Genomic DNA, 25,470 nt, shown 5'->3' with positions numbered 1-25,470 from the left:
GTTTATATAAGAGAAGCCAGGATCTGTCCCAGATCCAAAAATGGATTATGCCACTAGGGTAGGCTTCAATAGACAGAACACGGCAGTCATGTGACCTGTGTAGCAGAGGCCAGGTAGGCTACAGTTAGAGTAGCATGATTCTGTGTTCATTGTTTTGTTTTGCCTGTTTGAAATATATTGATCTGTTGGAGCACCATGCTATTTGACGGCCCAGCTAAAGAATACAACTCTTGTAAATTATATTTTGCCATTGCATACCCCTGTTTGCACCTTCCTCATCCACTTCATTCCTTGCCTTCTAATAAATTTACCCTTTGTTGTTTGCACCTCATTTTGTGCACCGTAGTCTCCCTGCACTGTGGTGGTTCCCCCGGCCATCACTTCATATGCTATAGTTGCCAAAAATTAGAATGATGGACTGCTTGGAAGACACATAGACTTGCTCCAGCATCAGGGCCTGGGCTCTGAGAAGGTTTAATGAAACTGTACTAAACCTTTGATAGTGTTCGACCAACCTCGGTTGAGTTTAGGGTTTGTCTTCCTCATAAGTGATGAGCGAGCACTAAAATGCTCAGGTGCTCGCTGCTTGGGTCGAGAAAATTGGAATGCTCAGGTGCTCAACCCGAGCAACGAGCCCAAAGTAAGTCTATGGGACACTCGAGCATTTTTGCCGCGCCCCCCAGGGGGCTTTTTAGGGTCTAAAAACGTCAGAAATTGATGGGGACAGTGCTCAACTGACATGGAAACATCACGGGGATGACGCCCTGAAAGCATTTCTGACTCCCAGGTCACTGCTGTGAGCAATTTTGTCAAAGTCTTATGCCACTTTTAAAGGCGCACATTTAAACATACAAAAACGAAACCAAAATGCATTTTCCTGGGAAATATGTTAAGGAACATCCTTTACAGGATAATGATTTGTATATAAGGCAAAATAAATAACCCAAAACAAAAATGCTCCTCCACCACTTGGGCTATGTTCACACATAGAGTGTTTGATGTGTTTTTCAATTTGAGCGTTGCTTTCAACCAAGAGAAATGTATTCACTGGGAAAGGTCATTTGAACATTTTACAACCTTATCTGGCCATGTGATGCGTGACACATCAGAGGACACATCCTGTTTCATTTATGAAAGAGGGACTCTGAAAGTAACAAAGCCTATTTTTATAAGTCCAGCAGTCGGCCCTCAGTATTCTTAGAGAGCCATCAGCTGTCTATGCTTTGTTGTTCCCATTATTAAACAGTGGGTCTCCTATACTGTTGTTGCGTATGTATTGAGTGGCAGGGCTGCCCAAAATTTGGAGTGCAACCTAATAACCATTTGAAGTGGCATCCTGGATGTTCACATGAAAGCAAAGTTCACATTATTATGAATTTGGTACTCCCATAATGTTTGCCCATGAAGTGAATGCAAGGCTTGCCCTGGCCCAAACTTACACACACCTTAATAACTCATTTGAAAAGACGTCCTGGATGTCCACATGAAACCAAAGTTCCCATTATTATGAATTTGGTACTCCCACACTGGTTGCCTATGCAGTGAATTGCAGTGTTGAGCCTGAAGAACCTGCATTGAAGAATGTCAGTGTTGAGGAAGAAGGACCAGCAATGGAGAATTGCAGTGTTGAGGCTGAAGGACGAGCAGTGGAGCATTGCAGTTTTGAGGAAGAACCTCTGGCAGGGAGCATTTCAGTGTTGAGCTTAAGACCCGGCAGAGGAGAATTGCAGTGTTGAGGATGAAGACCCGACAGTGGAGCATTGCAGTATTGAGCCTCAAGAACCTGCATTGGAGCATTGCAGTGTTGAGGCTGAAGACTCGGCATTGGAGCGTTGCATAGTTGAGGCTGAACACCCAGCAGTGTTAAATTGCAGTGTTGAGGCTGAAGAACAGCCATTGGAGAATTGCATAGTTGAAGCTGAACACTAGGCAGTGTTAAATTGCAGTGTTGAAGCTGACCAAGCCCTACGGATCCCATTATTAGGTAGTGGGTCTCCCATACTGTTTGGCTATGCAGTGAATGCAAGGCATCCATGTCCACTCCTGAGGTCTTACGTGTGGAGTCGGAACTGAATACCGACAGCCTTGTTGATGCTGGTAGTCAACATCTGCCCTCTTCTGCTCACAAATCCTTTCCAACATATGCAGTGTAGAGTTCCAACGCATGGGGACATCACAACAATCGGCTAGCCGGAAGCTGCAAGTTCTGCTGAAGCACGCCAATGTCGGCGGAAGCTGTTGCAGATTTTCTAAAATGGGCACACAGGCTGCGTACTTTCACAAGCAGATCCGGCAGCTCTGCGTAGCTTGTGAGAAAATGTTAAACAACGAGAAGAGATGAGCAACTTTGCCTTTTTTCGGGTCGAGTCGGGTTTCATGAAACCCGACTTTCGCAAAGGTCGGGTCGAACGAAATCTGCCGACTATAGGCAAAATTCGGAGGCCGACTGAAACACGAAGCCCAATGCAAGTCAATGGGGAAGCAAAGTCGGCAGGGAGTAGAAGACAGTAAACACACCTACAGTGCCCATTTCAATGCCAAAAACATCAATTCTTATAACTGAAGCTTGTCAACCTTAATTTACTTCATAATATTAGTTACACTTTGAAAACTGGGGGTAATTTGGCTAAAGTTGTGGGGGGGTTGGGCTGGCTCCAGGTTTTTGTGTGCCCTGGGCCAAAGAGTGTCAGTGTGCCCCTTTAACACATACCACAACTCGTGATGCTCCGATACGCCACAGAAATATAGGTGTAGTACAATGACACATTCTTCACTGCTTACATGACATGACGGATCTATTTTAAATTGTACAATAGCTCAAAAACAGGACTGTATATTACTCCATACTGTGTTATGGCCACCACATTGTGCACCATAAAGAATAATGAGCACCATATATTTCTCCATACCAAATAATTAGTCACATATAATGTTCCATACAGTATCTGATGAGCTCCACATAATGCTCCATATATAATGGGCCCCATTTGTAATGCTCCAGTGTATAATGTGCCCCTTAGATGCCACTCCAGTGTCTGATCTGCCCCATTTACATTGCTCCAGGACATGAAGGGCTCATGGATTCATGGATGATGCACCAGTGTATAATGGGCTCCAATAATGCTCCATATATAATGGGCCACATTTGTAATGCTCCAGTGAATAATGTGCCTCTTAGATGCTGCTCCAGTGTCTGATCTGCCCCATTTACAATGCTCCAGTACATGATGGGCCTCATGGATGATGCTCCAGTGTATCATGGGCCCTAATAATGCTCCATATAAAATGGGCCCCATTTGTAATGCTCCAGTGTACAATGGGCCCCTTAGATGCTCCTCCAGTGTCTGATCTGCCCCATTTACATTGCTCCAGTGCATGAAGGGCCTCATGGATTCATGGATGATGCTCCAGTGTATGATGGGCTCCAATAATGTTCTATATATAATGGGCCACATTTGTAATGCTCCAGTGTATAATGTGCCCCTTAGATGCTGTTCCAGTGTCTGATCTGCCCCATTTACAATGCTCCAGTACATGATGGGCCTCATGGATGATGCTCCAGTGTATCATGGGCCCTAATATTGCTCCATATATAATGGGCCCCATTTGTAATGCTCCTGTGTATAATGGGCCCCTTAGATGCTGCTCCAGTGTCTGATCTGCCCCATTTACATTGCTCCAGTACATGATGGGCCTCATGGATGATGCTCCAGTGTATGATGGGCTCCAATAATGCTCCATATATAATGGGCCCCATTTGTAATGCTCCAGTGTATAATGTGCCCCTTAGATGCTGCTCCAGTGTCTGATCTTCTCCATTTACATTGCTCCAGTACATGATGGGCCCTATTTTTAATTAACCCAGGCATGGTATGTGAAAAGAGCTCCATGGAGTAATCTGAGGTGTGTGCTTCCACATCGTTCACTTTTGGTGTGGGTGAAGGACACAAGGAAAGGGGTTGCTCCTGACCAGAAGCCTGCAGTTACGACTCAGTGCTTGCATTTTTTACAACTTCAGAAGAGGAGGTGATAGAGCTGGAGGCTGTTTCAGCAATTTAAGCCACAAACAGTTCCTGATACTCCGGCTTTAAAAGCAGTCTACCTACTCCCAGAAAAGGGAGCCTTACAGGCCTTCCAGAGCTACACCATGACGCTGGCTCAACACCTCCTGCCTTAGCTGCTATTGTGTTTTTGGCACTACCAGCAGATGCACCACCACCACCATCAGTACCAGGTGGCCCTCCACACCCACATCCGCGTCCTCTTCCACCATACTTCCTCATGTTTTTGAAAATGGACCCAAAATACCATCAGATATATGGTACTGTATCAGAAGCTTACAGCTCTATACAGTCTATGGATAACAGTAACTCTCCGGATATATTTCATGAGGCATACACAGACGCTCACAGGCTCAGTATGGATTACCCAATAAAATATGTTGTAAAAGGGTACAGTATCACCAGATACAAGGTATATATAGTATAGTGTAAACATTCTGATTCTCCGTATACATTTCAGGAGGCAGACACAAACGCTTTCAGGCCCAGTATGGATTACACAAGAATATGAAAAGCTGTAAATGGGTTATGTAACACAAGCGTACAGCTGTATACAGTGTTGGGGTAATCTTAAAGTTCCAAATATATTGCCAGAGTAACAGACAGACGTTTACAGGCTCATTATGGATTACACCAGAATCTAAATAGCTAAAAAGGCTACTGAATCAGAAGCATTCTGCTGTATACAGTGTTGGCCAAATTGAAAATTTTGGTATGTATTTCCGTAGTCACCCTCAGACGCTCACTCAGTTTGATTTTGACCATAATAAAAAATGTTGTAAAATAGGTCCTGGATAACAAGATAGCAAGTATGTATTTTTAGGGTACAATTCAAATCTCTGTATAAATAGTCCCGTAGTCACTTTCAGATGCTTACACAGTATGGATTTAACCATAATGTTAAATGTCGAACAAAGGTACTGTATAACAAGTTACAAGCTGTATCGAGTATAGTGTAAAAATTTGTTTCTCCGATTCACCACATATATAGAAGGCATAACCCACACATGCTCACTCACTATGGATGATGTAGGGAAGGTGGACTGACAGACAAACCAGCCTGTAGTGAGAAGCAGACGTGTAGCGCAGTGTAGGTGTGAAACCGCTAAGATAAAGAGAAAGGGTGCAGTGTTTTAGCTTGCCCATTGGAGGGCAGTGGAGAGTGTAAGAGTGGGACTAAATAACTGCCATTGGTCAGAGAAACTGATGGTGGGCGGAGTTACCAGAACTGGAAGTATAAAAGGCTGGTGTGCTCAGACTGGTGCAGCGCTGTGGTGGTTGGGCCTAGGCCAGCTACAGTGGAAGAGCCACAGAGGATGCCACGATTATAGTTACAAAAGAAGTGAAGGTACCGGGGCCTGTGTACAGAGAAATGTGAAACGGCTGTGGTGAATTGCTGTTGTCGACAGAAGGATGGGCACTAAAAACGGACCTGTTCAATACAAACTCTGTCTCAGTCTCGTGTTTGTCTGCGGCAAGAAGAGGGTGCCCCCCACAGTTGGTTATCATACAGATGATACCTTAATACAAATTTTTGAAACAAGGTACTGTATCAGCACATACCAGGTGTGTCCAGTCTAGGGTTAAATTTCTGTCTATACTTCCGGAGTCAGACACAGACACTCACAGGCTCACTATGTATTACACCAGAATTAAAAAAGTAGAAAAAGGGAAAGGTATTCATAGAGTACGCCAGTATAGAGTGTTGTGGTACTTTTAAATCTTCGTATAGATTTCAGTCTCAGTAAGCCAGTCAAGAATCTCCGCTACTGGAAACTACATGGATACAAGTATAGACGCAAAGTCGAGTGTTAGCAGAAATTTTGGAATTACTCATCACGGGAAAACCTCCTGGTAGATCTTGCAGAGGCGATGCAGACCCTCAATTACTGTGTCTGTGGAGAAAGCGAAAAAGGTTCTTTGAGAAGAAAGGATTGCTTTATCACAGTAACGTGGTTCACATCACCGTTACTCGTCTCCATCAAATTGTGATCACAGGGAGAGATGTACCCATGTCCTCACTGCCTATCATGATGTGTCTGGTCATTTTGGAGTGCAAAAGACAGAAGCCACAGGCCGTAGGCGATTATATTGGATTGGCATGAGAGGAGACATTGAGAAATGGTGGCAGGAATGTCACACATCTGTGACTATCACAACTGTGAAAGGTGATCATAAACCACCACTGCATCCGCTTGTAAGTTCACGTCCATTTCAAATGGTAGCCATTGATCATCTGAAGGTAGAGGTCAGCAGGACAGGCCATAGCTACATCTTAACCATCATTGATCAATACACCAAATTTCTAGTGGCCGTCCCTGTGAAGGATTTAACTGCCCAGACTACACAGCGGTGGAGCAGGGAGAGGTAAGTATTGCAACTTGCAAGTGCTGTGGCCATGACCAAGCGGGGGGGCACAATCATGGTCGACGGTACTGGCACAGGGCCCCTCATAGTACGCTGGTGTGTCTGGCGGTGAGTGGGCCCTCCCACCATCTGAAACACTGTTGTACTATGAGGGGCCCTGTGCCATTGCCGTCGGCCATCAGTGGGCCCATCCACCTGATCAGAGCAACGGCACTTGCCCGGGTGCACCAGGTCTTGACCCTAGTCATTGGGGGGAGGGGTGGGTAGCACAGTTAGGGAGGTTTAAAAATTGGCATATGTAGATGTGTCGGCTGGACATTCAGCTGCTGCAAAGGGCGTAATTGTGCAAGTCCGAGGAAGAGGGGGAAAAACCGAGGCACTTTTCTGGTAACCTATGTGTCATCAGGGGAAGGTGGGACAAAATATTTTTAAACCCATCCATGGTTCATTTTAATGAAGGTTAGATCATCAACATTTTGGGTCAACAGACGGGTCCTTTTTTCTGTCAGGATTGATCCAGCAGCACTGAAGACTCTTTCAGATAACACACTAGCAGCAGGGCAAGCGAGCTCCTGGAAGGCATATTGTGCCAATTCAGGCCAGGCGTCCAGTTTAGAGGCCCAATAGTCAAAGGGGAATGACCTGTGAGGGAGAACATCGATATGGGAGGAAAAGTAGTTTTTAACCATAGTTGACAACTGCTGCCTCCTGTCACTTTTAATCGATGCAGTATTAGCAGTCGTGTGAGCGGTACTTGAGAAATCATTCCACAACATGGTCATTAAACCCCTGTCTCCAACGCGACTTCTGTTGTGTGCACCATGAACACCTCTTCCATTGTGCCCACTACGGCTCGTGGGGGAACCAGCACCGCTGCTGTGTGCTGGGAAAGCCTCAAACAAACGGTTTACCAGAGTTGCTTGTTTGTTTGCCAATATTATCTCTAGGTTCTCCTATTGCATGATGTTGTGAAATTTGCCTTTGTAGTGTGGATCGAGGATGCTGGCCAGCCAGTAGTCGTCATCCCTCATCATTTTGGCAATGCAGGGGTCCCTTTTTAGGATCCTCAAGGCATAATCGCACATGTGGGCCAATGTTCCTGGTGTCAATGATGCACTGCCCGTGGTGGGTGGAAGATCAGTTTCTGGCAAATCCACATCCCTACAGTCACGCACAAACACTGTCCCTGACCTTGGAACACCAACATTTTCTCTTGCCCCCTGAGAAACATCCTCCTGCCCAAAATAATCATACCCCTCATGCTCATCCTCCTCCTCTTCCCCTTCTTCCTCCATCTCGTCCAGGACAGTTCCCTGACCAGACAATGGCTGACTGTCATCAAGGCTTCCCTCCTCCTTCTCCGCTGCAGACGCCTGATCCTTAAAGTGCATCAAACTTTGCATGAGCAGACGCAAAAGTGGGATGCTCATGCTTATGATGGCGTCGTCTGCGCTTACCAGCTGTGTGCATTCCTTAAAACACTGAAGGACTTTACAGAGGTCTTTCAGCTTTGACCACTGCACACCTGACAATTCCATGTCTTCCCTCAAACTGCCTGCCCGTGTATCCTCCCACAAATGAATTACAGCCTGCCTCTGTTCGCACAGCCTCTCAACCATGTGCAGGGCGGAGTTCCACCTTGTTGCAACGTCTATGATTAGGCGGTGCTTGGGGAGGTGGAGCTATTGCTGCAGCTTCTGCATACGACTGGAGTGTACGGCCGAGCGACGGATGTGCGAGCACAGTCTTCGCACCTTATGGAGCAGGGATGTTAACTCCGGATAATTATTAAGGAAGCATTGCACCACCAGGTTCAAAGGGTGAGCCAAGCAAGGTTTGTGTGTGAGTTTTGCACGGGCTATGGCTGCAACAAAATTACGGCCGTTATCACTGACTACCTTGCCTGCCTCAAGATGTAGACTGCCCAGCCATGACTCTGTTTGTCGCTGCAAGTAGTCGGCCAGTACCTCCGCGGTGTGTCTGTTGTCACCCAAAGACATCATCTTTAACACAGCCTGCTGACGCTTACCACTAGCTGTTTGCTAGTGGGACACCTCGTGTGCAATACTGCCAGCTGCGGATGTAGTGCTCGAGCAACTGCGCTCTGTGGGCGAGCTTTCGCTGATAGACAAGGAGGAGGAGGAGCGAAAGCCTACAGCCAACTGTTTCCTATACCGTGGGCTAGGCAGCACTGTTCCACCCCCGCTGTCCCCAGTGGAGCCTGCATACACCACATTAACCCAGTGCGCAGTGATGGACATGTAGCGGCCCTGGCCATGCCTAATGGTCCATGCATCCGTTGTTAGGTGCACCTTTCCACTCACTGATTGCTTGAGTGCAGGGACAATGCGATCTTTCACATGCACGTGGAGGGCTGGGATGGCTTTTCGAGAAAAGAAGTGCCGACTGGGTAGGTCATAGCGTAGGACAGCGAAGGCCATGAGCTCACGGAAAGCTTCGCTTTCAACCAAAGGGTAGGGCATCATCTCTAATGAGATTAGTTTGGCAATGTAGGCGTTCAAGCACAGTGTACGCGGATGAGAGGATGAGTACTTTCTTGTCCTACTCAGAGAGTCTGGTAGGGTGAGCTGGACTGGAGAGCTGCATATGGGGGAAGTAGCGGTGGACCGGATGGAGTGAGAGGGGGTTGGTGATGGTATTGGTGGTGATGGCCTAGATTCAGTGTTGTGTTGCAAAACCATTGTGATTCCCTGAATGCTTTGGCCTTGCGATGACACCTCCACATTTAGTGCTGGTGGTGTGCTTAATGGTGGCGGTGGTCTTACAGTGGGGGTAGCGATGGATCGTTGTTGGCTACCTTCATTCGGAGCAGGTGCACATGTGCTACCTGAGGTTTTGTAGTCCGTCCACGCTTGCAAGTGCATGTTGATTACATGTCTATGCATGCAACTGTTATTCAAATTTATGAGTTGTGTACCTCAGCTAAAGGTCCTTCCGCACTTCTTACAGTTAACCTTTGCCTCATCAGTAGGATTTTGGACAAAGAAGTGCCACACTGCACTCTTCCTACTATGGTAAACATTTTCTGTCCTTGCACGCTGTGCTAAGTTGACCGTCTGGTCAAGCTGTCCTGCATCTCTTTTAGTTTTTGTTCCACGTTTTAGAACAGCTACGGGCCTGCTAGATAACCGCTGCTGCAATGTCAATGCCTGCTGTGGATCCTTCTCCTTATCTGAACTATTGCCAGCGCCACCCTCCTCCCCCAATGGATGCCAATCCGGGTCCAGAACTGGGTCATCCATCACCTCTTCAAAGTCATCTGCACCTTCCTCTTTACCTTCCTCTGTGTCACTGTGTAAGGTGGTATAGTATGCGGGAAGGGGGTACCACCTTACACAGGGTTTTATCAGGGTCAGATCCTGGCTCAATAGACTGCAAGGGCAATGTAGTGCTGTGGGTCAATGTACCAGCAGAATCATCTAGCAGTGGCTGTGCATCACTGCACTCCATGTAAGATTCATCTTGGACTGGGGAATTCAGGATTTGACTGGCTAACCCAGGCATGGTATGTGAAAAGAGCTCCATAGAGTAATCTGAAGTGTGGGCTGCCGCATCCTTAACTTTTGGTGGGGGTGAAGGACACAAGAAAAGGGTTTTTTTATGACCAGAACCCTGCACTGACAACTCCGTGCTTGCAGGTTTCGACCGTTCAGAAGATGAGGCAATAGAGCTGGTGGCTGTTTCGGCAATGTACGCCAAAACCTGTTCCTGATGCTTCGGCTTTAAAAGCGGTTTTCCTACTCCAAGAAAAGGCAACCTTACAGGCCTTCTTGGGCCAGAGGATGATGCAGGCTGAACACCTCCTGCCTTAGCTGCTATTGTGCTTTTGCCAGAACCAGCCGATGCATCACCGCCATCAGTACCAGCTGCGCCCCCCTGCCCACGTTCGTGGCCTCTTCCACCATACTTCCACATCTTTGGGGAAATGTACCAAAAATACCAGCAGAGAGATGGTACTGTATGAGGAGCGTCCAGCTGTGTAAGGAGTATTAAGCAAATTAAATCAACGTATATATTATGTTAGTAACAGACGCTCTCACAGTATGTATTGGACCGTAATCCAACAAGCAGATATATGGAACTATCAGAAGTGTACAGCTGTATACGATTATACGATTTTTGTGCAACTAACAATCTCCGTATATGTATTTACGGAGTGTCACACACACACGCTGACTAGGTATAAAAGTGACTGTAATGCGAGCGGCAGATATGCAGTACTGTTGGAGAATCGGACAGCTCTATACTTTGTGTGTAAGGAAAATTCCCAAGCTCCGTGTATTTGTTTTGACCATATTCAAACAGCAGATATATGAAACTATTTGAAAAACGGAAACAAATCTAAGGTGTAGGTCTGGAAAAACGGAAAAACTCCTCGTTTTTTTTTCCAGAGTCACACACAGGTAGCTTCTATTTGTCCGTGCTAGAAGGTGGTACATGGTAGTGTGTGAGGAGCGTACACCGCTGTACGGTGTGTGTATGTAAAATTGTCAAGCGCCGTGTATTTGTATACGGACTGGCACACGCTGTCTCTGTCTAGTTTAGACCGTAATCAAACAGCAGATATATGAAACTGTTTGAAAAATTGACACGACTCTAAGGTGTAAGTCAGGAAAAACGTACACACTCCTCGGCTTTTTCTTCCAGAGTCACACCCAGATAGCTTCTATTTGTCCGTGATACCAGCCAGTATACGGTAGTGTGAGGAGCGTACATCGATAGACGATGTGTGAAAAAATGAACGCTCAGTAACTCACCAGGACAAAAGAATAAAATTTGGAGTGCTTTGAAAAAAGCAGTTTGAACAGCAGTGTGCACACAGCAATGCGGCTAGCAGGTAGCCTTAAAAGGCAGTCTAATCACCACCAGCGCTGCTGCACACAACAAAAATCCTCCCCTTTCACTGCACACTAACTGTACAGTTAAAAGCGCTATCAGCAGAAGCAGTTTTTTTTTTCTTCTTCCCTGCCTTACGCTCTCCCTGTTCAGAATCAGCAGCAGCACCTCTCCTTATTGTAAGATCGGCAGAAGTAAGGTGGCGGGTGTCTTTCACAGCCCTTTATACCCACTGTGACGCCACACAAAGCCAGCCAATCACTTCAATGCCCTTCTCTAAGATGGTGCTGGCCGCTGCACATGTCATCGCGTTGCCCACAGTGTGCGTCCTCCATCACTGGGTGAGAAACGACGCTGAAAGCATCATTTGAAACCCGACTTTGGCGTGCTGATCGGCGACCTCATGGCTGACCTCACGCTAGGGTCGGGTTTCGATCGGCGAAACCCGACTTTGACGAAAGTCGGCGATTTTTGAATCTGACTGACCTGTTTCACTCAACTCTAACAACGAGGTTAAGCACATGGGTCAGACATGGCACATGTGTGAGCTCATCCTGCTTCAAAGCCACCACCCGATTCCGGCCATTGTCACACATGACCGTGCCTGGTTGTAGGTTCAGTGGTGTCAGCCACAGATCTGCCTGCTCTTTCAGAGCTGTCCACAACTCTTCAGCATTGTGCGGATGGTCACCTAAGCATATTACCTTCAGTACAGCCTGTTGAACCTTGGCTGAGGCAGTGCTTCCAGCTTGTGACTGATGTGGTCATTTCGGAGATGGAGGCCCAAGAGGAGGAGGAAGAGGAGGTGCAGGAGCTGTAGACTGTGGGGGCACCCCTGATTGACATAGGGCCTGCAATACTTGGCGTTGGGAGGTCGTGTTCCATCCCAAGTTCCGACTGGGTCCAGGCTTCCACTATGCTAACCCAGTGTGCTGTCAGTGAGATGTACCGTCTCTGCCCACAAGCACTTGTCCACGTGTTTGTGGTTAGGTGGACTTCCCCAGTAACTGCATTGTTGAAGGCATGGCTAATATTGTGGGAAACATGCTTGTGTATTGCGGAGACGGTACATTGTGAGAAATAGTGGCGGCTGGGGACCGAATACTGAGGGACAACTGCTGCAATCAGGTTGCGGAAAGCTTCCGTCTCCACGAGTCTAATATACAACATTTTGAGTGCAAGTAGACGAGAAATGTGTGAATTTTGAACATGGTAAAAAACAAAAAAAAGATTGTGGAACTTTTTTGCAATTTCACTTGGGATTTTTTTTTCCTTTTTTCTAGTACACTATAGGACAAGATCAATGGTGTTGTTCAAATGTACAACTCATCCCGCAAAAAATAAGCCTCAATATGGCCATAATGACTGCAAAAGAAAAAAGATATGGCTCTGGGAAGAAGTAGAGCAAAAAAATTAAAACAAAAAATCCCAAGGTCGTGAAGGGATGAAGGGGAAATTGTGTGAGCAAATGCTATGAGAGTCCTGATTTTGAAGGAAATTTTGTAGGGCAAAACAGGGATAGTTAGATAAGTGTGGTTGTCACGGCTAGAGTTGAGCGAAACGGGTCGAAAAATTTCAAAAGTCATCGACTTTTGTCAAAGTTGGGTTTCATGAAACGAAACCCGACCCTAGGATGAGGTCGGCCACGAGGTCGGCGACTTACGCGCCAAAGTCGCGTTTCAAAAGTTTGTTTTGCGCTCTTTTTCAGCCAATCAGGATCCACGGACACTGTGGGCAACGTGATGACATAGGCAGGGGTCACCACCATCTTTCAGAAGGGCATGCAAGTGATTGGCTTGCTTTGGTGGGCGTCACAGGGGGTATAAAAGGGCGTGCACGCCAACCGCCATCTTACTTCTGCCGATCTCAGTATAGGGAGAGGTTGCTGCTGATTCTGTAGGGAGAGCGTTAGGCAGGGAAGAAGACAAAAAAACTGCTTCTGCTGCTAGCGATTTGGCCTGCACAACACACCAGTCACTGTGTGTGCAGTGCAAGGGGAGGCTATATTGTGGTGTATCAGTGGTGTTGGTTGTTGGGCTGCCTTTTAAGGCTTCCTGACAGGCTGGCATTGCTGTTTACCCACTACTCCGCAAACTGCTTTTTTAAAAGCAATCCAATCTCCCTTATCCTCTAGTCACTTTTGTCACAGCTGTGCCATCGAACCTGTCACATAGCGCTCAGATATGCATTGGGCCTCACACAATCCAAAAGTGTCCAGTGTCCAAAAGTGTGTGCAGAGATTCAAAATCTCCCTTATCCTCTAGTCACTTTGGTCACAGCTGTGCCATCGAGCCTGTCACATAGCGCTCAGATATGCATTGGGCCTCACACAATCCAAGAGTGTCCAGTGTCCAAAAGTGTGTGCAGAGATTCAAAATCTCCCTTATCCTCTAGTCACTTTGGTCACAGCTGTGCCATCGAGCCTGTCACATAGCGCTCAGATATTCATTGGGCCTCACACAATCCAAAAGTGTCCAGTGTCCAAAAGTGTGTGCAGAGATTCAAAATCTCCCTTATCCTCTAGTCACTTTGGTCACAGCTGTGCCATCGAGCCTGTCACATAGTGCTCAGATATCAGTGGGCCTCACACAATCCAAAAGTGTCCAGTATCCAAAAGTGTGTGCAGAGATTCAAAATCTCCCTTATCCTCTAGTCACTTTGGTCACAGCAGCTGTGCCATCGAGCCTGTCACATAGCGCTCAGATATTCATTGGGCCTCACACAATCCAAAAGTGTCCAGTGTCCAAAAGTGTGTGCAGAGATTCAAAATCTCCCTTATCCTCTAGTCACTTTGGTCACAGCTGTGCCATCGAGCCTGTCACATAGCGCTCAGATATCAGTGGGCCTCACACAATCCAAAAGTGTCCAGTGTCCAAAAGTGTGTGCAGAGATTCAAAATCTCCCTTATCCTCTAGTCACTTTGGTCACAGCTGTGCCATCGAGCCTGTCACATAGCACTCAGATATTCATTGGGCCTCACACAATACAAAAGTGTCCAGTGTCCAAAAGTGTGTGCAGAAATTCAAAATCTCCCTTATCCTCTAGTCACTTTGGTCACAGCTGTGCCATCGAGCCTGTCACATAGCGCTCAGATATCAGTGGGCCTCACACAATCCAAAAGTGTCCAGTGTCCAAAAGTGTGTGCAGAGATTCAAAATCTCCCTTATCCTCTAGTCACTTTGGTCACAGCTGTGCCATCGAGCCTGTCACATAGCGCTCAGATATTCATTGGGCCTCACACAATCCAAAAGTGTCCAGTGTCTAAAAGTGTGTGCAGAGATTCAAAATCTCCCTTATCCTCTAGTCACTTTGGTCACAGCTGTGCCATCGAGCCTGTGACATAGCGCTCAGATATCAGTGGGCCTCACACAATCCAAAGTGTCCAGTGTCCAAAAGTGTGTGCAGAGATTCAAAATCTCCCTTATCCTCTAGTCACTTTGGTCACAGCTGTGCCATCGAGCCTGTCACATAGCACTCAGATATCAGTGGGCCTCACACAATACAAAAGTGTCCAGTGTCCACAAGTGTCTGCAGAAATTCTAAATCTCCCCTGTCCTATAGACACCTTGTACCTTGTTTTACATTACTATATAGTTTGTTGGATTTTGTCTACATTTCTACCAAAAATGAGGAAGGCTGGTGGAAGAGGCCGTGGAATTGGGCGGGGGTTGGCAGCTGGTAATGATGGTGTTGGTGGTGGATCTGATGGTAGTGGCAAGAGCAAAATAGGACCGAATGCAGGAAGTGTTGAGCCTGCGTCATCGTCTGGCTACATAAGGCCTCGAACGCTTAGTTTTCTAGGAGTTGGCAAACCGCTTTTAAAGCCACAGCATCAGGAAAAAGTTTTGTCTTACATTGCTGACTCAGCCTCCAGCTCTATCGCCTCCTCTTCTTCAGTTGTAAAAAGTAAAAGCACTGAGTCGTCATTGGAGGCTCATGTTCATGAACCACACCTTTCCTTGTGTCCTTCACCCCAACCAAGATTGAAGGATGACGCAGGCCATACTACTGATTACTCCATGGAGCTGTTTTCACATACCATGCCTGGATTATCAAGTCAAATGGTGAATTACCCAGGCCAAGATGAATCTGACATGGAGTGCACTGATGCACAGCCGCTGATGGATGATTCTGCTGGTACATTCACTCAGAGCACTACATTGTCCTTGCAGTGTACAGAGCCAGATTCTGACCCTGATGAGACTCAGGTGCCCCTTCCCGCACACTATACCACCATACACGGTGACACAGAGGAAGGTGCACATGACATAGAAGAGGAGGTGATGGATGACCCAGTTGTTGACCCAGATTGGCATCCATTGGGGGAAGAGGGTGCTGCTTCCAATAGCTCAGATGAGGAGCATCCACAGCAGACATCGACATCGCAACAGCTGTTATCTGGCAGGCCCGGAGCACTCCAAAGACAGGTTCCAAACATCAAAAGAGTTGCTGGACAGCTTGTCCAGAGGGTCAAAAGATCACAGCGTGCTAGGCCGCAAAATGTCTGCCAAAGTAGGAAGAGTGCAGTGTGGCACTTTTTTGAACAAAATCCTCATGATCAGGCCAAGGTTATCTGTAAGAAGTGCGCAAAGACCTTTAGCCGAGGGAAAAATCTGAAAAATTTGAATACCAGTTGCATGCTTAGACATTTAACCAGCATGCACTTGCAAGCGTGGACACAACACCAAACCTCAAGTGCCACATGTGCAACTGATCACAACGAAGGTAGTCAGCATCGCTACATTGTTTCCCCCACTGTAAGCCCACCAGTTAGCACAGCAGCAAATGTTGAAGTGTCGTTGCAAGGCCACAGCAGTCTGGGAATCCCACTGTTATATCAACGAAAGACTGATTCTAGGCCATCAGAAAGAACACCAATTCCATCACCATCATCAACCCTCTCTCAGTCTGCCCTGTCCACCGCTACTTCCACCATATGCAGCTCTCAAGTCCAGCTCACCCTCCCAGACACTATGAGTAGGTCAAGAAAGTACTCAGTCTCTCATCCGCGTACACTGGGTTTGAACGCCCACATTGCCAAACTAATCTCGTTTGAGATGATGCCCTTTCGGTTGGTGGAAAGCACAGCTTTCCACGAACTCATGGCCTATGCAGTACCACGCTATGACCTACCCAGTCGCCACTTCTTCTCTCGCAAAGCCATCCCAGCCCTCCACCATCATGTGAAAGACCGCATTGTCCATGCACTCAAACAGTCAGTGAGCGGAAAGGTGCACCTCACAACTGATGCATGGTCCAGTCGGCATGGCCAGGGCCGTTACGTGTCCATCACTGCGCACTGGGTTAATGTGGTGGATGCAGGGTCCACAGGGGACAGCGGTGGTGGGACAGTGCTGCCTAGCCCACGGTATAGGAAACAGTTGGCTGTAGGCGTTCGACCCTCCTCCTCCTCCTCCTCCTTCAGAAGCGAAAGCTCATCCACAGAGCGCAGTCGTACGAGCACTCCATCTGCAGCTGCCACTGTTGCACACGATGTGTCCCCACATCGAGCAGCTAGTGGAAAGCGTCAGCAGGCTGTGTTGCAGATGATGTGTTTGGGCAACAGACACACCGCCGAGGTGCTGGCCGAGTACTTGAAGCGACAAACTGAGTCATGGCTGGGCAGTGTACATCTTGAGGCAGGCAAGGTAGTTAGTGATAACGGCCGTAATTTTGTGGCAGCCATAGCCCTTTCAAAACTCAGCCACATACCTTGCTTGGCTCACACCTTGAACCTGGTGGTGCAGTGCTTCCTCAAAAATTATCCGGAGTTAACAGCCCTGCTCCAGAAGGTGCGAAGACTGTGCGCGCACATCCGCCGGTCGCCTGTACACTCCATTCGTATGCAGAAGCTGCAGCGATTGCTCCACCTTCCCAACCACCGCCTCATTATCGACATTGCAACAAGGTGGAACTCCACCCTGCACATGGTGGAGCGGCTGTGCGAGCAGAGGCAGGCCATAATGCATTTGTGGGAGGATACACGGCCAGGCACTTTGAGAGCAGACATGGAGTTGACAGGTGTGCAGTGGTCGAAGCTGAAAGACCTCTGTAAAGTCCTTCAGTGTTTTGAGGAATGCACACGGCTGGTAAGCACAGACGACGCCATCCTAAGCATGAGCATCCCACTTATGCGTCTGCTCATGCAAACTTTGACGCACCTTAAGGAGCAGGCGTCTGCAGCCAATGTTGATGAGGAGGAAGAGGAGGAGGGAATCCTTGATGACATTAAGCCATTGTCTGCTCAGGGACCTCTCCTGGACGAGGTGGAGGAAGAAGAGGAGGAGGATGATGGGGATGATTACTTAGGGGAGGAGGATGCATCTCGTGGGGCAAGTGAAAATGTTGGCGTGGCAAGGTCTGGTACAGGGTTTGTGCGTGACTGGAGGGATGTGGATTTGCCAGAAAGTGCTCCTCCAACCAGCACTCGCAGTGCATCATTGACACCGGGAACATTGGCCCACATGTCAGATTATGCCTTGCAGATCCTAAAAAGGGACCCACGCATTGCCAAAATGATGAACGATGGCGACTACTGGTTGGCCAGCATCCTGGATCCACGCTATAAAGGCAAATTACAAACATCATGCCACAGGAGAACCTTGACCTAATATTGGCTAATAAACAAGCAACTCTGGTAAATCGGTTGCTTGAGGCATTCCCAGCACACAGCAGCGGTGATGGTTCTCACACGAGCCGTACGGGCCGGGGGCAGCTTGGCAGAGGTGTTCGTGGTGCACACAGCAGAAGTGGCGTTGGAGACAGGGGTTTCATGACAATGTTGTGGACTGATTTTTCAAATACCGTTCACAAATGGTAATACTGCATCGATGGAAAGTGACAGGAGACAGCAGTTGTCAACTATGGTTACAAACTACTTTTCCTCCCATATCGATGTTCTCCCACACAGGTCATTCCCCTTTGACTATTGGGCCGCTAAACTGGACACCTGGCCTGAATTGGCCCAATATGCCTTACAGGAGCTCGCTTGCCCAGCTGCAAGTGTGCTATCAGAAAGAGTCTTCAGTGCAGCTGGATCAATCCTGACAGAAAAAAGGACCCGTCTGTCAACCCAAAATGTGGATGATCTAACCTTCATTAAAATGAACCATGCATGGGTTTCCAAGGATTTTGTCCCACCTTCCCCTGATGACACATAGGGTGACAGAAAAATGGCTTGCTTTGGTCCACCTCTTCCTGGGACTTCACCTATTTCGCCTTTTGCATCAGCTGAATGTCCAACATCAACATATGCCACTTTCTAAAACTCCCTAACTGTGCTGCCTCCCCCCCCATGGCCGGGGTCACCACCTAGCGCACGACACCGTGCGAGTGCCGTTGCCCTGGACAGGTGGGTAGGCCGACTCTTGGGCGCGGGCACTGGCACAGGGTCCCTCATAGTGCAATCAAGTGTCTCTGACGGTGGTGGTGCACACCCGCCGTCAGACACACCGTTGTACTATGAGGGGCCCAGTGCCAGTGCCGACGCCCACGAGTGGGCCCCCCTTGCTTGGGCAGGGCCCCAGCATTTGCAATCTTTACCTCTCCCTGCTCCTCCGCTGTGTAATCTGGGCCGTCAAATCCATACTGTGCCTGACACCGTCTGAGCCTGCCTCCTGATGTATAGACATATATTTTGAATGTGTACGCTATCCATACATGTTATCCGGGGAAACAGTACCCTTTCTAACCTTTGTGCAATCACGTGCAATCCATACTGGGCCTAACACCGTCTGAGCCTGCCTCCTGATGTATAGACATATATTTTGAATGTGTACGCTATCCATACATGTTATCCGGGGAAACGGTACCCTTTCTAACCTTTATGCAATCACGTGCAATCCATACTGGGCCTAACACCGTCTGAGCCTGCCTCCTGAGACATATATTTTGAATGTGTACGCTATCCATACATGTTATCCGGGGAAACGGTACCCTTTCTAACCTTTGTGCAATCACGTGCAATCCATACTGGGCCTAACACGGTCTGAGCCTGCCTCCTGAGACATATATTTTGAATGTGTACGCTATCCATACATGTTATCCGGGGAAAAGGTACCCTTTCTAACCTTTGTGCAATCACGTGCAATCCATACTGGGCCTAACACCGTCTGAGCCTGCCTCCTGATGTATAGACATATATTTTGAATGTGTACGCTATCCATACATGTTATCTGGGGATACGGTACCCTTTCTCACCTTTGTGCAATCACGTGTAATCCATACTGGGCGTGAGAACGGCTGGCGAGCTGTTAAGCAAGCTACAGCACCTGTGGTTTGCACACGTAAGTTTTTCATTTTTTCAGGAATGACGGTTAGGCCTAATTCCGGAACTGCGGTTGACCTGCACTTACTGGGAAATCATTGTTCGCGGGTAATAATTGTAATCAGTGATCCCCATCACTAACGTTGTTCAGCGGGTTATCTGCACCTGTAAGCGACAAACGCTGGCCTTTTCAGTGTAGCGCACATGCAGCCACGGACATGTAAGGGCATGACACACCAGTTATTGGCCAATCTCATGTGCCAGAGCCTCACGTGTCCCTCTAATAAGCCGGACTCGGACCGCGGGGCATGACGGAGTCTCGTTCGTTAACGGAATTAAGCTTGCAATGTGTGCATCTGTTCTGTAGCTGGCATGGTTGAGGTTTCCCAGGTGGAGTCAAATTTAACCGTAGGCTCCACTCCTGGTGGTGCCCTTCTGGACATTCCTTTAAGGTTCAGCTTTGCAACCATACTGCCCACGTAAAACAAACACTTTGCCTCCATGAACGCTGTTTGGAGGGTCATGACTCGTGGGAATAACGCCGCCCAATCAGTTAACCTGCTAGAGAGATCCTTCGTTGCTCCCAAGCATGACATCACACTCCCAAGGAAGAAGGTAATGCCACTGTGGCGACCGTACTCCTGGGGGCGACACAAGTGCACTGATGCCCAGCCACTGCTCGATGAATCTGCTGGTACATTGACCCAGACCACTACATTCCCCTCGCACGCTACACGACCTGAATCTGACCCTGATGAAACTCAGGTTACCCTTCCCATATACAGTTCCATCTTACACGGTGACAAAGAGGAAGCTGCAGATGAAAGTGCAGGTTCGGCCCACCCGCCATCAGACACACCACCGTACTATCAGGGGCCCTGTGCCAGTGCCGTCGCCAACGAGTGGGCCCCCCCTGCTTGCCCAGGATCACAGCACTTGCAAAGTTGAAATACTGTGCAGTGAGATGGAAGATGGGGACGACGAGGAGTCCAGACAAGTACAGGGATTCCCTAGCGAGGAGACTTATTTGATTGTTTTCAATGTTGGGACAGCAATTTTTGGGGAGCACTATACTCTGGAGAATGATAGATGGGGCCCACCATACACTGGAACATTCCAAAGGTGGACATCAGACACTGGAGCAGCATTTACAGGGCCCATTATACACTAGAGCATTAGAAATGGGGCCCATTATGTTTGGAGCATTATTTGGGCCCATAAGACAGTGGAGCTTCATCCATGGGGACCAACATATACTGTAGCATTATGTGGAGCTCATCATATACTGTTTCAAACATTATATGGGACCAATGATTCTGTATGGAGAAATAGATGGGCCTCGTCATGAGATGTAAAAAGTGAGGTATTTTTCATTGTACTATACCGCTATTTCTCTGCCATATCGGATGAGTTGTGGTATGTGTTAAAGGGGCGCTCTTTCGCCCAGGGCACATGAAAACCTGCAGCCATCCCTCCCCCCCCACAACTTTAGCCAAATAACCCCCATTTTTCAGTGTGTAACTTGTATTATGAAGTTAATTAAGGTTGACAAGCTTAAGTAAGAAGAATTGATGCTTTTGGCATTCAAATGGGCACTGTAGGTGTGTTTCCTGTCCTCTCACTGCCGATTTTTATTCCCCATTGACTTACATTGGGTTTCGTGTTTCGAGACGACCCCGACTTTTCCCTATAATCGGACGATCTTGCTCGACCCGACTTTTGGAAAAGTCGGGTTTCACGAAACGAAACGCGACCCTAAAAAACCAAAAGTCGCTCAACTCTAGTCATGGCGCCAGTCCCTGCTCCTGCTTACCTCGCTGTGCGCTCGGTCCGGCACGCTCCTGCTCCTCAGCGCGCCCCCGCGCCTGGTCTCCGGCTCCCTCGGCGACGGGTACCAGCACACAGCGCGCGGCCTCCTGGATCATGTGACACGCTAGCTCCGCCCCCAAGATGGCGGCGCCCACCGCTACATATGCCTGGCGCCGGCTCAGGTAAGACGCCTGATAATCTTATGCGGTGACACTGTCTGCTGCGGTGCTCACTGTCCTCAGGCCCCCTCTCATTCTCTGTCCCTGCTTGTTAGTGCCTTAGCTCTTCCTTGTTCGCTGCCTGCCTTTTCCCGGTCTGCCTTTCCAGTGCTCTGCCCTCCCAGTCTCCCTGAGTCTTTCTTCCCTCTGGCCTGCTCCCTGCTTTCTCCCCTCCGTTTTGGTTACCTGCCGTCCTACTCCTTATTCATCACTGTGCGCCTTTACCTTTCAGCCTCCAGTCCTGAGCTCCCCTGGCTCTCCAGTCCTGTACCTCACTGGGTCACTGCCTTGCCCGGTGCCTCGCTTATTGTCCACATCAGTGCCTTCTTTCTATTTGCCTCAGTCATCCCTTTGGTTCTGGCTGTTGTGGCTCTATCCCCTGGTGGCCTGTCCCTAACACTCCCTGTATAGGGGGTGGTCCTCACCTGGGCACTCGCCCCCGGGGGCTCTGGAGCCATGACCCAGAGGGTCCACTTTCAGGTACATCTTTATTTTTCCTCCATCCGTAACAGCATAATCAGGCCATGGACCCCACTGGAGCCACGGCCGCTCAGAAGGAGTTAGTCTTCCTTCGGGAGAATCAGACGCGCATGATGTCCTTCATGAAAACTATGGACTCACGTCTGTCTGCCCTCCAGTCCTCTGACCCCGGCAATGCCGCCCAGCTGGCTGGCTTGCAACAGGAATTGGCACAGCAGCGAGACACCCAGTCGCATATCCTCAGCTACATGGCTTCGGTGGACGGTCGGTTGCTCGCTTTGCACTCGGCCGCTTCTGCTCCCCCAGCCGCGGGTTCCCATCCTCCTCCCCGGTTGGCCAAACCACCCCGATATAGCGGAGACGCCAAGTTATGTTGGGGGTTTTTAACTCAGTGCCGCCTCCATTTTGAATTACTGCCCCAGCAGTATCCCATTGACCGAGCCAAAGTGGCCTTCATCATTTCTCATCTTGAGGGGGATGCTTTGGCTTGAGTCAATCCGCTCTGGGAACGATATGATCCAGTAGTTACGCAGCTTTCCGTTTTTCTGGATACGTTTCATCGAGTTTTTGACAAACCGGGCCGTTTAGCCTCCACCACTGAGGCTTTATTTAACCTATGTCAAGGTTCTTTAACTGTAGGCCAGTATGCTATCCAGTTTAGGACTCTTTCTTCAGACTTAGGTTGGAATAATGAGGCCTTGGTGGGTGCTTTCTGGTGAGGCCTCTAGTCGTATAAAGGACGAGCTCGCAGGTCGTGACACCCCAACAGCTCTTGAGGATTTGATCTCCTTAGCTACGCAAATTGACCTCCGCTTTCAAGAACGCGCTAGGGAAAAAAGGGTTTCTCATCCTTTTTCTTCTGCCCGCAGGCCACCCAGTCCTCGACCTAGGAGTCTCCCTTCACCTCCGACGCCCGAACCGATGCAGGTGGATCGCCTGAAGCTCTCAGACCAGCGTCGTAGGGAGAGGAGCCTCCACGGTCAGTGTTTCTACTGTGGTAACGGTTCCCATCTCATCCGAACTTGTCCAGAACGTCCGGAAAACTTCTCCGCCTAGGCCAGGTAAGAGAGGCCTCCCTAGGTGTAGATGATACCTCTCTCCCCCTCACTTTGTCTGTCCTCTTGCATGTTGGTGGGAAGCGGGCTTCTCTGGTGGCCTATGTGGACTCGGGTGCCGCCGGGAATTTTATTAGGCTAGAGGAGGTTAATAAGCTTTCTGTTCCCGTGAGGGCCTTGGAAATACCGCAAGTTCTCGCCTCCGTAGACGGTCGGCCCCTGCTGGAGACGGTTACTCTAGTTACTCATGAAGTAGAGTTGCAGGTAGGGGCGCTGCACAAGGAGAGGATTACGTTTTACGTCCTAGCAGGTATTTCTCACCCTATTCTGCTTGGTCTTCCTTGGCTGCAGCTCCACGAGCCCACCTTAGATTGGCATTATGGCAACGTTCTGCACTGGGGGGAGTCTTGTCGGGCTCGGTGTCTGCTGTCGACGCGTCCCATTGGTGATCCTCGTCCTTCCCTTGTTCCCCATGGATTGCCGCCGGTGTACCATGATTTTTTGGATGTTTTTGACAAGAAAGAGGCTGAGACTCTTCCTCCACACCGTCCCTACGACTGCCCCATCGAGCTCGTTCCTGGTACCATTCCACCTCGTGGTAGGATTTATCCCCTCTCTCCGGCAGAGACCCAAGCCATGTCTGAATACATCCAGGACAACTTGGCCAGAGGCTTCATTCGGAAGTCTTCATCCCCTGCAGGAGCAGATTTCTTTTTTGTAAAGAAGAAAGATGGGTCCCTGCGCCCGTGCATCGATTATCGTGGCTTGAATCGGATCACGGTGAAGAATAAGTATCCATTGCCACTCATCTCTGAACTTTTTGATCGCTTGAAGGGGGCGCGAGTATTCACCAAGCTTGATCTTCGAGGGGCCTATAACTTGGTTCGCATACGTTCCGGGGATGAGTGGAAGACTGCGTTTAACATGCGTGATGGACACTACGAGTATTTGGTTATGCCCTTTGGGCTTTGCAACGCACCGGCCGTATTCCAAGAACTCATCAATGATGTCTTTCGGGATCTCCTCTACTCCTGTGTCGTAGTCTACCTAGACGACATCTAGGTCTTCTCTCCTGATCTGGCCACACATCGCCGAGATGATCGCCAAGTCCTTCTACGGCTCAGAGAGAACCATCTCTTTGCCAAATTGGAGAAATGTCTCTTTGAGCAAACGTCATTACCCTTTCTTGGTTTCATCGTTTTGAACTCGGGACTAGAGATGGATCCGGAGAGAGTCTCGGCAGTCCTCGATTGGCCACGTCCCTCAGGAGTCAAGGCAATCCAGCGGTTTTTGGGCTTTGCCAATTATTATAGGCAATTTATCCCTCATTTCTCGTCTTTGTCGAAACCCATCTCAGCTCTTGTCCGCAAAGGGGCCGACCCCAATCGTTGGCCCTCTGAAGCAGAGGCTGCTTTCGCGGCCCTGAAACAAGAATTCGCTAAGTCTCCAATACTTCATCGCCCGGATGCCAGCAGGCCATTTATCCTCGAGGTGGACGCATCCTCGGTAGGAGCTGGAGCAGTTCTCCTGCAGAAGTCCTCCTCGGGCCGCACTCTTACCTGCGGATTCTTTTCTAAGGCGTTCTCCGCTCCCAAACGTAACTATGCCGTGTGAGATAGGGAACTCTTGGCCATAAAGATGGCTCTTGAAGAATGGCGCCATCTTCTCGAGGGTGCTCTCCATCCGTTCATCATTTTTACGGATCACAAGAATTTGGCCTATCTTCAGTCCGCCCAGAGGCTCAACCCTCGACAGGCCAGATGGTCACTGTTTTTTTAAAGATTTGACTTTGAACTCCACTTCCGACCCGGGGAGAACATCGAGGCGGATGCTCTTTCGCGGTCCTTCATGTCTGTTGACAAGGAGGAGGGTCCAAACCATCTCATTGACCCTGCCAAGATCCTTACCGTGGCTCCAGTAGGCCTGGTCTCCCCACCATCTGGTAAGACCTTTGTTCGGAGTGAAGATAGATTAAAAGTTCTGCGTTGGAGTCACTCTTCAAGATTCTCTGGACATGCCGGAATTAACAAGACTCTCTCGCTTGTCTCCCGCCATTACTGATGGCCTTCGCTTCGCAAGGATGTTCAAGACTTCATTGCTTCCTGTCCTTCTTGCGCCTGGAACAAAGTTCCCCGGCATGCTCCTGTAGGCCTCTTGCATCCTTTACCACTACCTGCAAACCCATGGACTCATATTGCCATGGATTTTGTCACTGACTTGCCTCCTTCGTCTAGATGTACGGTGATATTGGTGGTCGTGGATCGTTTTTCCAAAATGGCCCACTTCATCGCTCTGCCTGGTCTACCTACCGCTCCCGAGTTGGCAAAGATCTTTTTGCTTCACATTTTTCGCCTTCA

The sequence above is a fragment of the Dendrobates tinctorius genome, unplaced genomic scaffold, assembly GCF_039654945.1.
Source record: "Dendrobates tinctorius isolate UK_male_01 unplaced genomic scaffold, ASM3965494v1 ptg000114l, whole genome shotgun sequence".
NCBI lineage: Eukaryota > Metazoa > Chordata > Amphibia > Anura > Dendrobatidae > Dendrobates > Dendrobates tinctorius.
Note: the sequence above shows the minus strand (reverse complement) of the source record.